Source organism: Petaurus breviceps, unplaced genomic scaffold (genome assembly GCF_028583685.1).
Source record: "Petaurus breviceps papuanus isolate PSGF00001 unplaced genomic scaffold, PetGlider_PUasm1.0 221, whole genome shotgun sequence".
Classification (NCBI taxonomy): Eukaryota; Metazoa; Chordata; class Mammalia; order Diprotodontia; family Petauridae; genus Petaurus; species Petaurus breviceps.
This window is the reverse complement of record NW_027185877.1, coordinates 12,229,396-12,239,038: the sequence shown is the minus strand read 5'-3', so window position 1 is coordinate 12,239,038 and position 9,643 is coordinate 12,229,396. Positions and strand designations below refer to the sequence as shown.

Sequence of the window (9,643 nt, the reverse complement as noted above, 5' to 3'; positions counted from 1 at the left end):
GTTCACTGGGGCCTATAAGGAAGTTAGAATAGTGTGACTAGGGGCAGTTTTATTAGGATTCCATCAAAAGGAGCTATTAATTTGACTACAGAAGAGAACTGAGTTTAAATTCTGAATTTCACCTACATTTACTGATTGATCGTGGACAAGACACTAAATCTTTCTGAGAAGTTCGGTAAAATGGAAAACACAACAGAGTGTTGTAAGGAAATTAGTTATTTTTATATTATTTCTATTTCCCTGAATGTCAGGCTTGACTGCTATGAAAAAACTTTAAATGAATTCAAGGCACTCCTCTCCTCCTAGCTTGCCATAGTAGGTTTATTTTCTGCCTAGTAAAAAGCAGGTGCTCTTTTTTCAGCCTCTGCTATCTCCCTGGGGATGAGTGCCCGCCTACCCCCCCCAAAACGCTCTCTTCAGCTTTTTGTCAGCTATGGCTATCCTCTTTTAAAACAAAAGACTTGCCAAATCCCAAGAAAGCCATTAAGACAAAGAAATGGTGGTTTTTTTTTTTTTTAATTAAGGTAAGTAACTGCTTGGTAGGCATTCCACCAGCCTCTAGCACTGCATCAATCATCTCCAGAATTGGCGTCATCCTCCTGCCCCACCCAGTTCAGCACCGGATTTAGGAGCCACACGCTTTGGGGTAAGAACCCTTGCTGGTAGGTAGTTCTGGATTCTTAAAGGGAAAAATTGAAGCTTGACTACCTGGCACGCAGAAAAAAACTCTCTTCCCCCACACCACCACCACCACCACCTACCACCCCAGCACTCCACCCCCATAGAAGCATGCATGCCAGAGATGGGAGGGTGTTGTAGAAATCGTACTCTGATTTCTGACCTTTTCATGGGGACGTTCAGTCCTAAAGCAGCGGCCTTTTCTTCTACACCCCTCCCCCATCCACCAGAAACAGATCCCTTCCCTTTCCCTTACACCCACCCAGTCCTCCTAGAAAAAGCACAAGAACCCTCAGTACTTCCCTGAACGGGGCTGAAGACCTTTTCCTAGTAGGCTTTCCCCACAGTCACTCCCTCCTCATCCTCCTTCTCCCCCACCCCCCACCCCCAAAAAATAGAAAAAGAAAATGGGCCGAGAGAGATAGCGGATCTGAAAGCATAATCCAGAATGAATGGAAAGATGTTGGCCAGAATTCGGTCTTTGGGCAGTAGTAACCGGGTCGTGGCTCGCGCTCGCCTACTTAAAATGCTCTCACAAGGGAGAACTAGGGGGCTTCAAGCCCGGAGGAGAGCAGCGTGGTCTGGTAGCTCTTTCTCTCTGCGTCCTACAGATCCACCAGTAAAGATTGCAGCCGCCTCTGAGCTGAGAGGGAGGCGGGCAGCTGCAGCGGCAAAGGGGAAGGTAGGAGTAACTTCCTCCCGCTCCACACCCAGGCTCCGAGCCGGATATTATAGTCATTGGTTGTAAGAGGAAGACCAGAGAGCTGTGTCCTCGCGGCCGGAGTTCGGTTAATTTGGTGTCTTTCCCTACCCCACTCGGGGAAGGACCGAAATAAAGGTAACGCTAGCTGCAGCTCATTCCCCCAGCCAGCTCCTTTTTTGTAGGCAAAGGCCAGCCGAGCATGGAAGGGCAGTGGAGACAGCTTTTGGAAGGTCCAGCCTTTGGGGGAACTCAGAAAGGAATGGGTTTGAGGAGTCAGGAGAGAAAAGTGGCATTTGAAAACTCCTAGGCTATCATATACACGAACCTTTCAACAACAAGGCGAAATTTGAGGAATTGAAAAGTGAAGCTAAGTGTCTGACATGGGGGAAAGAGGGTGAGTTTTAGAAGCATCGACTTGGTAAGGTTCATTGACATTCGGTTGTCTTTTGGGGACCGGGCGCTAGGGAAAGGACTGGGATTCACCCTGAGTAGGAAGAGACGGTGAAGCAAGCCCAGGGTGCGGCCTTTTTAGAGCTGCAGTGGTTCCCTGGGGATAGTCCTAGACAGTTTGGCAGAGAGGATGCAGGCCTTGGGGTGAGCTGGGAAAGAGGAGAGCTCAAGCACTGTCTGATTCTGCTTTTCAACCACGAGGCACAAATTGGGACGCCGTACCTTGGATATATATTATCATCTTTACCTGAATCTCCAGCCTTCTTAAGATCGTCCCTCCTCCCACCTGCTCTTACTCCCTGACCCTTCAGGCAGTTCCAAAGAGCAGCCAAAGCAGCTTGCCCTTGCAATAAAAAAGGCAGCTGGAATTCGTTAAAGATGTGACCTGCCCCAGACTGAAGTTTCAAACCTCCCTCCCTACCCACCTATTGCCTAGGCATCTTGGAGCGAGGCTGGCAAGAATCCAGTTAAATCTTCAGATATGTGCTAGTAGTACTTTGCCCGATTGCTCCTTTAGTTTAGGAAGTCCCCAGGCCTCAGCAACCTAGTTTGTTATGTGTGGGGTTTTTCAGAGGCTTCTGGGTTAACGTGCCCAACTCTGGAGCAGTTAGGGTTTGAATGTTCATGGTGGAGGGCAGTTCGTCGCACAGTTGCTGTAGAAATCTTAGCTTGGAGCTTCAGGAATGGTGCCAAACTGTTTCCCCTGCTCTCTATTCAATTTGCAGCTCACTGGGGAGTTGTGAGCAGTTCCTGATGATGTGATAAAACTATTTGCTTTGTTAAAGTGTGTTACTTTGTAAGGTGATGGCTCTGTTGTGGATATTGTTTTGAGTTGGTGGTGATTGTTTTTTGTTTTGAGAGTTGTCATCCATAAACTGCTAGCTGTGTATCATTCGAGAGCTGATAATTCAAGATACTATCTTTTTCTCTTCTCCAGGTACCTACCTACCACAGGGTCTGGCAGGAAAATTCAAATAATTTTTTAAAATTTTAATATCATTTTTCCTGAACTTTAGAAATTGTGGTAGGATCTTTGACAGGGAAAGTGACTAAAACAATTGCGCACCTGTAAAAGTTTTGATTTATTTATTGGTAGGTTTCAGTCATCCATATTTTTTGCTTCTGATTTGGCTTGGATGAGGTCCAAATATCACAGTGCTAGGGGTGAAATGTGATTTGAATTAAACTGTACACCAAACAGAATTTGCAAATGAGTATATTTAGGAATATGTGTTTTGTAAGGAACATGGAGTCCTACAAGTTGAAGTTTCTATGAAGATTTGGGCCACCCAGTTTTTATGTCAGTTGCTAGCCCAATTCCTTTTTGCGTATTTAAAATGCATTCTTATATATGGTTTTACTTATGCCTGTAGTTTATACATAACAGTCATCCTCTCTCATAACAAAGAAAAACAACCAAAACTAATGCCAAACAAAACCGTACAGTGGGACATGTCAACTTATCCAACATTCGATCCAGCCCAATTGTTAAGGGCTCTTTGTTCTTTATGAAGTTCAGCTAAAGTTCTAATCTCTTAGTTTCTACATTGTCAAATAGAAGCAAATAATATTCATCCTATTCTTCAAGTCCTAAATTTTCTGTAAAGATGAATCTCTGTAAGATATTAAGATCAATCAGATACTAACTTTTCTGGGTAGGCAGAGGGTCACATTTGTTCCAGATCAAGAAAAAGCCTCTAAAAATTTGTGTATAGCTTTTCCAATTTCAAAATGTTTTGACATTTCTTTATTGTAGCCTTATAACCATCCTATGGGTCATAAAAGAAGGCATTTTCCTCCATTTTGCAAAATAAGGCCTCTATTCTGTCTCAGTTCTCAGTTTTATCATTAGTTGCTTTCATCAGTTTGGATTATCTGATATGTATATAACTACTGATACATATATATATATATAATTACTGATATGTGTATATCATACACATATATGTATGCATGTATGTATATGTGTAACTACTAAGGGTATGAAAACAATTTGTCCACTCAGGAACCAAGGTGGTAGTGTCTGTAAGTCTGAAGATGAAATCGAAACTGCTTGTTTACCCTAAGTGATATGAAAGGGAGGGGGAGGCCTTAATACTTCTCTCCCACATTCTACCAACCTCCAAAGTTTCAGGTATCACAAGTTTCTAGACAGCCTGAAAGGAAGGTATGGTACCCAATTAGAAGAAATAAGTAACATACTTTTCTGAAAAAGAAGTCTAGACCAAGGAACAATCTGAGTGATATGGAGATGCTTGATAAAGTGATAAAGTACTTGATAAAGTAGACTAGAAAATGAAATGGAATAAGGTGAGGTCAAGGCCAGGAGACATTGGGGTCAGGTTATCAGAGACATCCTCAAGGTAGGCTCTCTGTAATATGAGCTGGGCAGCGGGGATTGTAAAAAGGAGTCTAGGGTGCCAGATAAAATTGTGAAAGAGATCAGTCTACTCTCATGATAAAATTATTCAAGGTAAGCAAGTAGAATGTAAAACTGGTATGGGAAGAGCTTTTATTTTACTATCATATGTATTAAGGATGCCTATTTGAATTAGGGAAATAATCTGTGAAAAACTTTAATATAAAAAATAACACTAATCAAACACATATGGGTCCTCAATGAACACTCCAGGTCATGGTGAATGAGAAAGATAACTCCTTATCTCTTTATTATATCTTCAAAAGCATAATGACATCTAATTTTCTCAGCAGTGGCAGAAATTATTTGCTCCTTTTTCCGTACTTCCTGTTCAATTGCTCATTACATCTTCTGGATTAACCCTAGTTAGTTCTCCAAATTTTAAAGTACATTTCATTGTCATCTCTTCCCAGCTCTAATGTGGTTCCACAGGGGTTCACCAAGGCACCTAGGAACTTGTACACAATTTTTTTCAAAGCTGTTACCTACAAGAAGGCAAGGACCTAGAGAAATCAGAGTGGAGGGGAATTTGATGATAAACAATCTATAATTCTCTCTTCCCTCCAAAATAAGAAGGTTAACATTACTTATGTTTGTTGACTGTCTATATATATTTGGTATTAAGTTAATAATTTAGATTCTAGACATAAAATTGAGTTTATAATATATGTAAGTTCATACCATAGAACTGAGACCCAGAGACTTTAAATTATGGGGCGACATTAATGTTAATGCAGTAAGTTTGATAGGAAATATATATATTTATGCTATTTGAAAAAATGAAGAGTATAACCTTTAGAATGGCATAGTGGAAAAGTCAGTCAATAAATTTTTACTGTGTTTCCTATTTTCCAGCACTGTATTATATATTGAAGATACAAAGAAAGGTGAAACACTGTTCCATCTCTCAAGGAGTTCACATTATAAATAGGGAAGTGACCATGTGAATAACTAGGTACTGGACATACAAAATCTATAAAAAGTAGATAGAATGTAGTGGTGGAAAAGGGTGAGACTGGGAAAGGCCTCCTGCTGAAGATGGGATTTGAGCCAAGTCTTGAAGGAAGCCAGGGAAATTAAGAGGCAAAGGTCAGAAGGCAAAGCATTCAAGTCAGTTAGTCAATAAACATTTATTAAGTACCTTTTACCAGTCTGGCCTGGTGTTAAGCCCTAGAGATATTGACAGGGAAAGGCAAAAGATAGCCCTTGCTCTCTAGTAGCACACAATCTATTGTGAAAAGGCACAGAGATGAGAAATGGAGTATTGTGTTCAAAGACTGCAATTAGTTCGATGTAGCTGGATTTGGACTAAGTGGAAAGAGTAAAGTTTAAGAAGACTGGAAAAGTAGAAAGGGACTGGGTTGTGAAAGACTTTAAATGCTAGAGGATTTTATACTTGATCCTGGAGGTAATAGGAAGATGTTGAAGTTTTTAAGTAGTGGAGTAAATGGTCATACTTGTACCTTAGGAAAATCACTTAAGCAACTGAGTAAAAGATGAATGGGAGAGGTAAGAGAATTGAGGTAGGGATATTAATGAGATTATTATAAAAATCTAGGTAAAAAAAGATGAGATCTATACTAGGTGGATGTCTGTGTAAATGGGGAGAGAAAGAGATATGAAGGTAGAAACAGCAAGATTTGGTAACAGAAAGGATAAGTTGAATAGGTTAAAGTAGTGAGTCAAGGGTGCCTCCAAATATATCAGATGCAAGACTGGGTGACTAAGAATAGTTTGTCAAAGGTTGAATTGGGAGTCAGAAAACTTGGGCCCCAGTTTTCTCAATTTAAATTTAAAAGAATTAGCCCAGATAATCATGAAATAATTTTAAATATAATGTTCTATTGATCTATTTTAAACTAACTGGAAAACATTGCAAGTACATAATAGCAAATTGTCTTTGACCTATTTACTTGCTTTTCATAATCCTGAGCATGTTTTCAATGGTTCCATCCGGAAACACCTGAAAGCTCATTATCTTACTGTATTAGTATATGAACACAACACCTACTCTCCTATCCCTATGTATACTATTCATGTACAAACATATTCAATGATTGGTATGTGTACATTTAAATTAATGAATTAAATTAATGAACATAGTTCCAATTAGCATATGCATTATTCCTCACAAATCCAAGCACAGCCTCAGTGAGGATATTTTAAACTTCCTGTATAACATCAGTGTCCTCAAAGAACTCATACCTGAAGAGTGTGACTTCTCTGATTTAACAAAAAAAAAAAAAGCTTATTCCTCTGAGGTGGGATATTTGTGTTTTATAAATGTCTGAACTGCTCCCTATCTTTGTAACTACAGACAGGCCAGTTATCTTATCTCTGCTTTCATTTCCTAATCTGAGAAAAATGGGAAAATAATATCTGAACTACTTCTTCACAGGATTGTGATGAGGATAAAAATACTTTGAAAAAAGTCAATAGTCCCATGAAAATATAAGGTAAGCTTAAAAATTCCAGTCTTTGAAGCCTATGTAAAAAAAATCCTAACCTCTATCAGTTCTTCCCAAAGTAGACTGAGCAAAGGAGGCTGAAAGATAATAAGGACATGTATTGCTTTAAAGTCTATAAAGCACTTTACAAATATTATCACATTTGCACTTCACAATAACTCTATACAGTAAGTATTGCATGTGGGCCATCTTTGTCATTTTAAAGATAAAGAAACTGAGGCTCAGAGAGGTAGAGTGACTTGCCCAAGGGCCCACAGCAAGTAAGTAGCAGGGCTGGGATGCATACCAGGGTCTTCTGATGCCATGTCTGAGGCACTTTCTACTACCCTTGTGCCTTACTCAGAATACCACAGTTAGTGAATGATAAAGCAAGGTTTAGAAAGTAAGGCTCTATGCTTTCAGTTCAATTATTTTTCTACTGGACAACTTTGCCATCCCAGATTGTAAATTACCTTAAATACCCATTTAAGGATCTTGGACTTTATCTTGAATATTGGAATGTAAACATAGTGTCTAGCACATAGTGAGTACTTAATAAATGCTTAATCTGTACAAAAGATTTTTGGGTGGAAGAATGACTGGAAATAAGATTAATCTGACATAAATGTTCAATATGGTTTGGAGGGAGACATGGAAAGATCATAGTTTTAGAGATAAAAACGGATCTTAAAGGTCATCTAGTACAGCTGACTCATTTTACACATGAAAGTACTGAAGCCAAGATAGGTTGAGTGACTTGCCCAAGATCATACAACTAAAAGAGGCAGAACCAGGATCTGAACCTAGGTGTTCTCTAAACCTAGTATCCTTTACATTGCCACATGTCACTTGAAATTAAATATAAGGAAGCCATATAGAAGACTGTTACATTAATCCAGGCAGGAAGTGATGGGGAGGGTGACTGACACTCTCAAAAAAAATGTTTATGACACTTTCCCTAATTATCTTTCTCCCATTTTATGTACCTTCTGTTACAGACAGCCATGTCATCGTCATATAACTTTTCCCTCTGAAACCATAGGCCTCTACATCCAAGCCAAAAGCCTGCAGGTCTTTTTCATATGAATTATTCCTTGTCACATCATTATTCTGTATTTTATAAAGTTTAACTTATAAAGGTCAAGTATAGAACTTTCCATTTACTTCCCATCAAATTTCATCTCTGTGGCTAGATTGTGCCACTTATTCTTTTTTCATACCCAATTTTGTCATTGTTAGCTATCCTTTTAGTTTTCTGTCATTTGCAAACTATATAAGCATATCATCTATACCTTTATTCAACTTAGTAATAAAAATGTTGGCATTTGATAAATACCTACTATGTGTAAGGCACTGGAGATACAAAGATAATTTTTTAAAAGTCTGTCTTCAAGGAACTTCCTTAATTAGGAACCTCAGAGTACATTTAGTCCAATTCATATCTAAGTAGGAATACCCTCCAATTTAATAATAATAATTAACATTTCTTAGATTTAATTTAACTAAGTGCCAGACATTTTCCAATTATTATTTAATTTGATCTTTACAACAACCCTAGGAGGGAGGCACTATAATTATTCCCATTTTCCAGTTGAGGAAAATGAGGCAAATTGGGTTATGAGTTCCCCAGGGTCACATGTGTTTGAGGCCAAATTGGAATTCGAATCCTTCTATTTTGAGTCTATTACTTCACCTAGTGGTCATTCCCAACAAGTGATCATTCAGTCTCTACCTCCATCCAGATTCAGTGATGAGGTACTCAGTACCTATTGAGAAAGCCCATTCCATTTCTGTACAGCTCTAATCATTAGGAAGTATCCTTATATCAAAACAAAACCTATCTCTCTGTCACTTACATTTATTTCTACCCTTTAGAGCAAGGAAAATAAGTGTAATCCTTCTCCATGACAGCTGAAAAGATAGTTATAATGGCAGCCTCCTGGGGAACTTTCCTTTCCTTGTTCTGGAACTCTAGGAACCTGTATTATACAATCAACTAAAATTGAGCTTGCAGTTCCCCAAAACCTGCCAGGTCTTTCTCACATGAACTATTTCTAGTCACATCACCAGTCTGTGTTTTATACAGTTGATTTTTTAAAAGTCAAGTATAAAAATTTACATTATTCATCTTTGGGAATAGATTTCGCCCCTTATTCTGTCAACTTTTTCAGTACCCAGTTTTGTTATCCAGTATGTTAGCTATGCCTTTTAGTTTGTGTCATTTGCAAACTTTGTAGGCATGCCATCTCTATCCTTATCCAGCTCAGTGATAAGAATGGATAATGCCTTTTGATAATGGATGGTCTAAAGATAGATTCTAGGGGACAGTCTATTCAGAAGTTCACTGGATGTGTTGTGAATTTAAAGTTGCATTTGCAGGTCTGCCTTCGACACACTGTACATGTATGCATCTTTCTACTCTGTTATACTGTTGCCAACTTAAATGTTCAGTGTGCAATGATTCCTCATGGCAAAGAATACTACATAATAAACAAAAAAAATTTTTTAATCATTACACAAACAACCTCCCTGTAGGGCAGAAGTTCTTAACCTTTTTCGGTTATGGACTCACCCTTTTGGCAATCCGGTGAAGTCTATGAATCTCTACTCAGAATGTTTTCAACTAATTGAAGGAAATGCCAAATTTCAATTACAGGCTTATGGAAATAAAAATGTAACTTTTTCCTCACCCAAGTTCACAAACTCCTTGAAATCAATGTGGGTCTATAGGCCCCTGGTTAGGAACCCTTGCTCTAGGTTAGGATTGTTCTGGGCTGAGCATGACTCAGGTCAGCCCCTTGTTGTGTAAATCCAATAATGTAAGAAAATTAAATACTCAAAGAAGATTTACTTAGCCACAGCAGGGAATGGATATTTAACAAATTTTAGATAGATAGATAGATAGATAGATAGATAGATAGATAGATAGATAGATAGATAGATAGA

General features: G+C 38.7%; 1 protein-coding gene across 3 annotated transcripts in view; it reads left to right on the top strand.

The window, feature by feature from the left end:
• Positions 1-533: 533 nt before the first annotated feature.
• Positions 534-9,643, top strand: part of FAR2 (fatty acyl-CoA reductase 2) — a 189,564-nt gene continuing 180,454 nt past the window's right edge. The window contains exon 1 of one of the 3 annotated variants that reach the window (XM_069094892.1): positions 534-646. The gene's annotated coding sequence lies outside the window, so the exon portion shown is untranslated. Of the gene's footprint in view, positions 647-1,205; positions 1,517-9,643 lie in introns of those variants that run through there. The other 2 variants (XM_069094891.1, XM_069094890.1) reach the window with 2 other exon arrangements.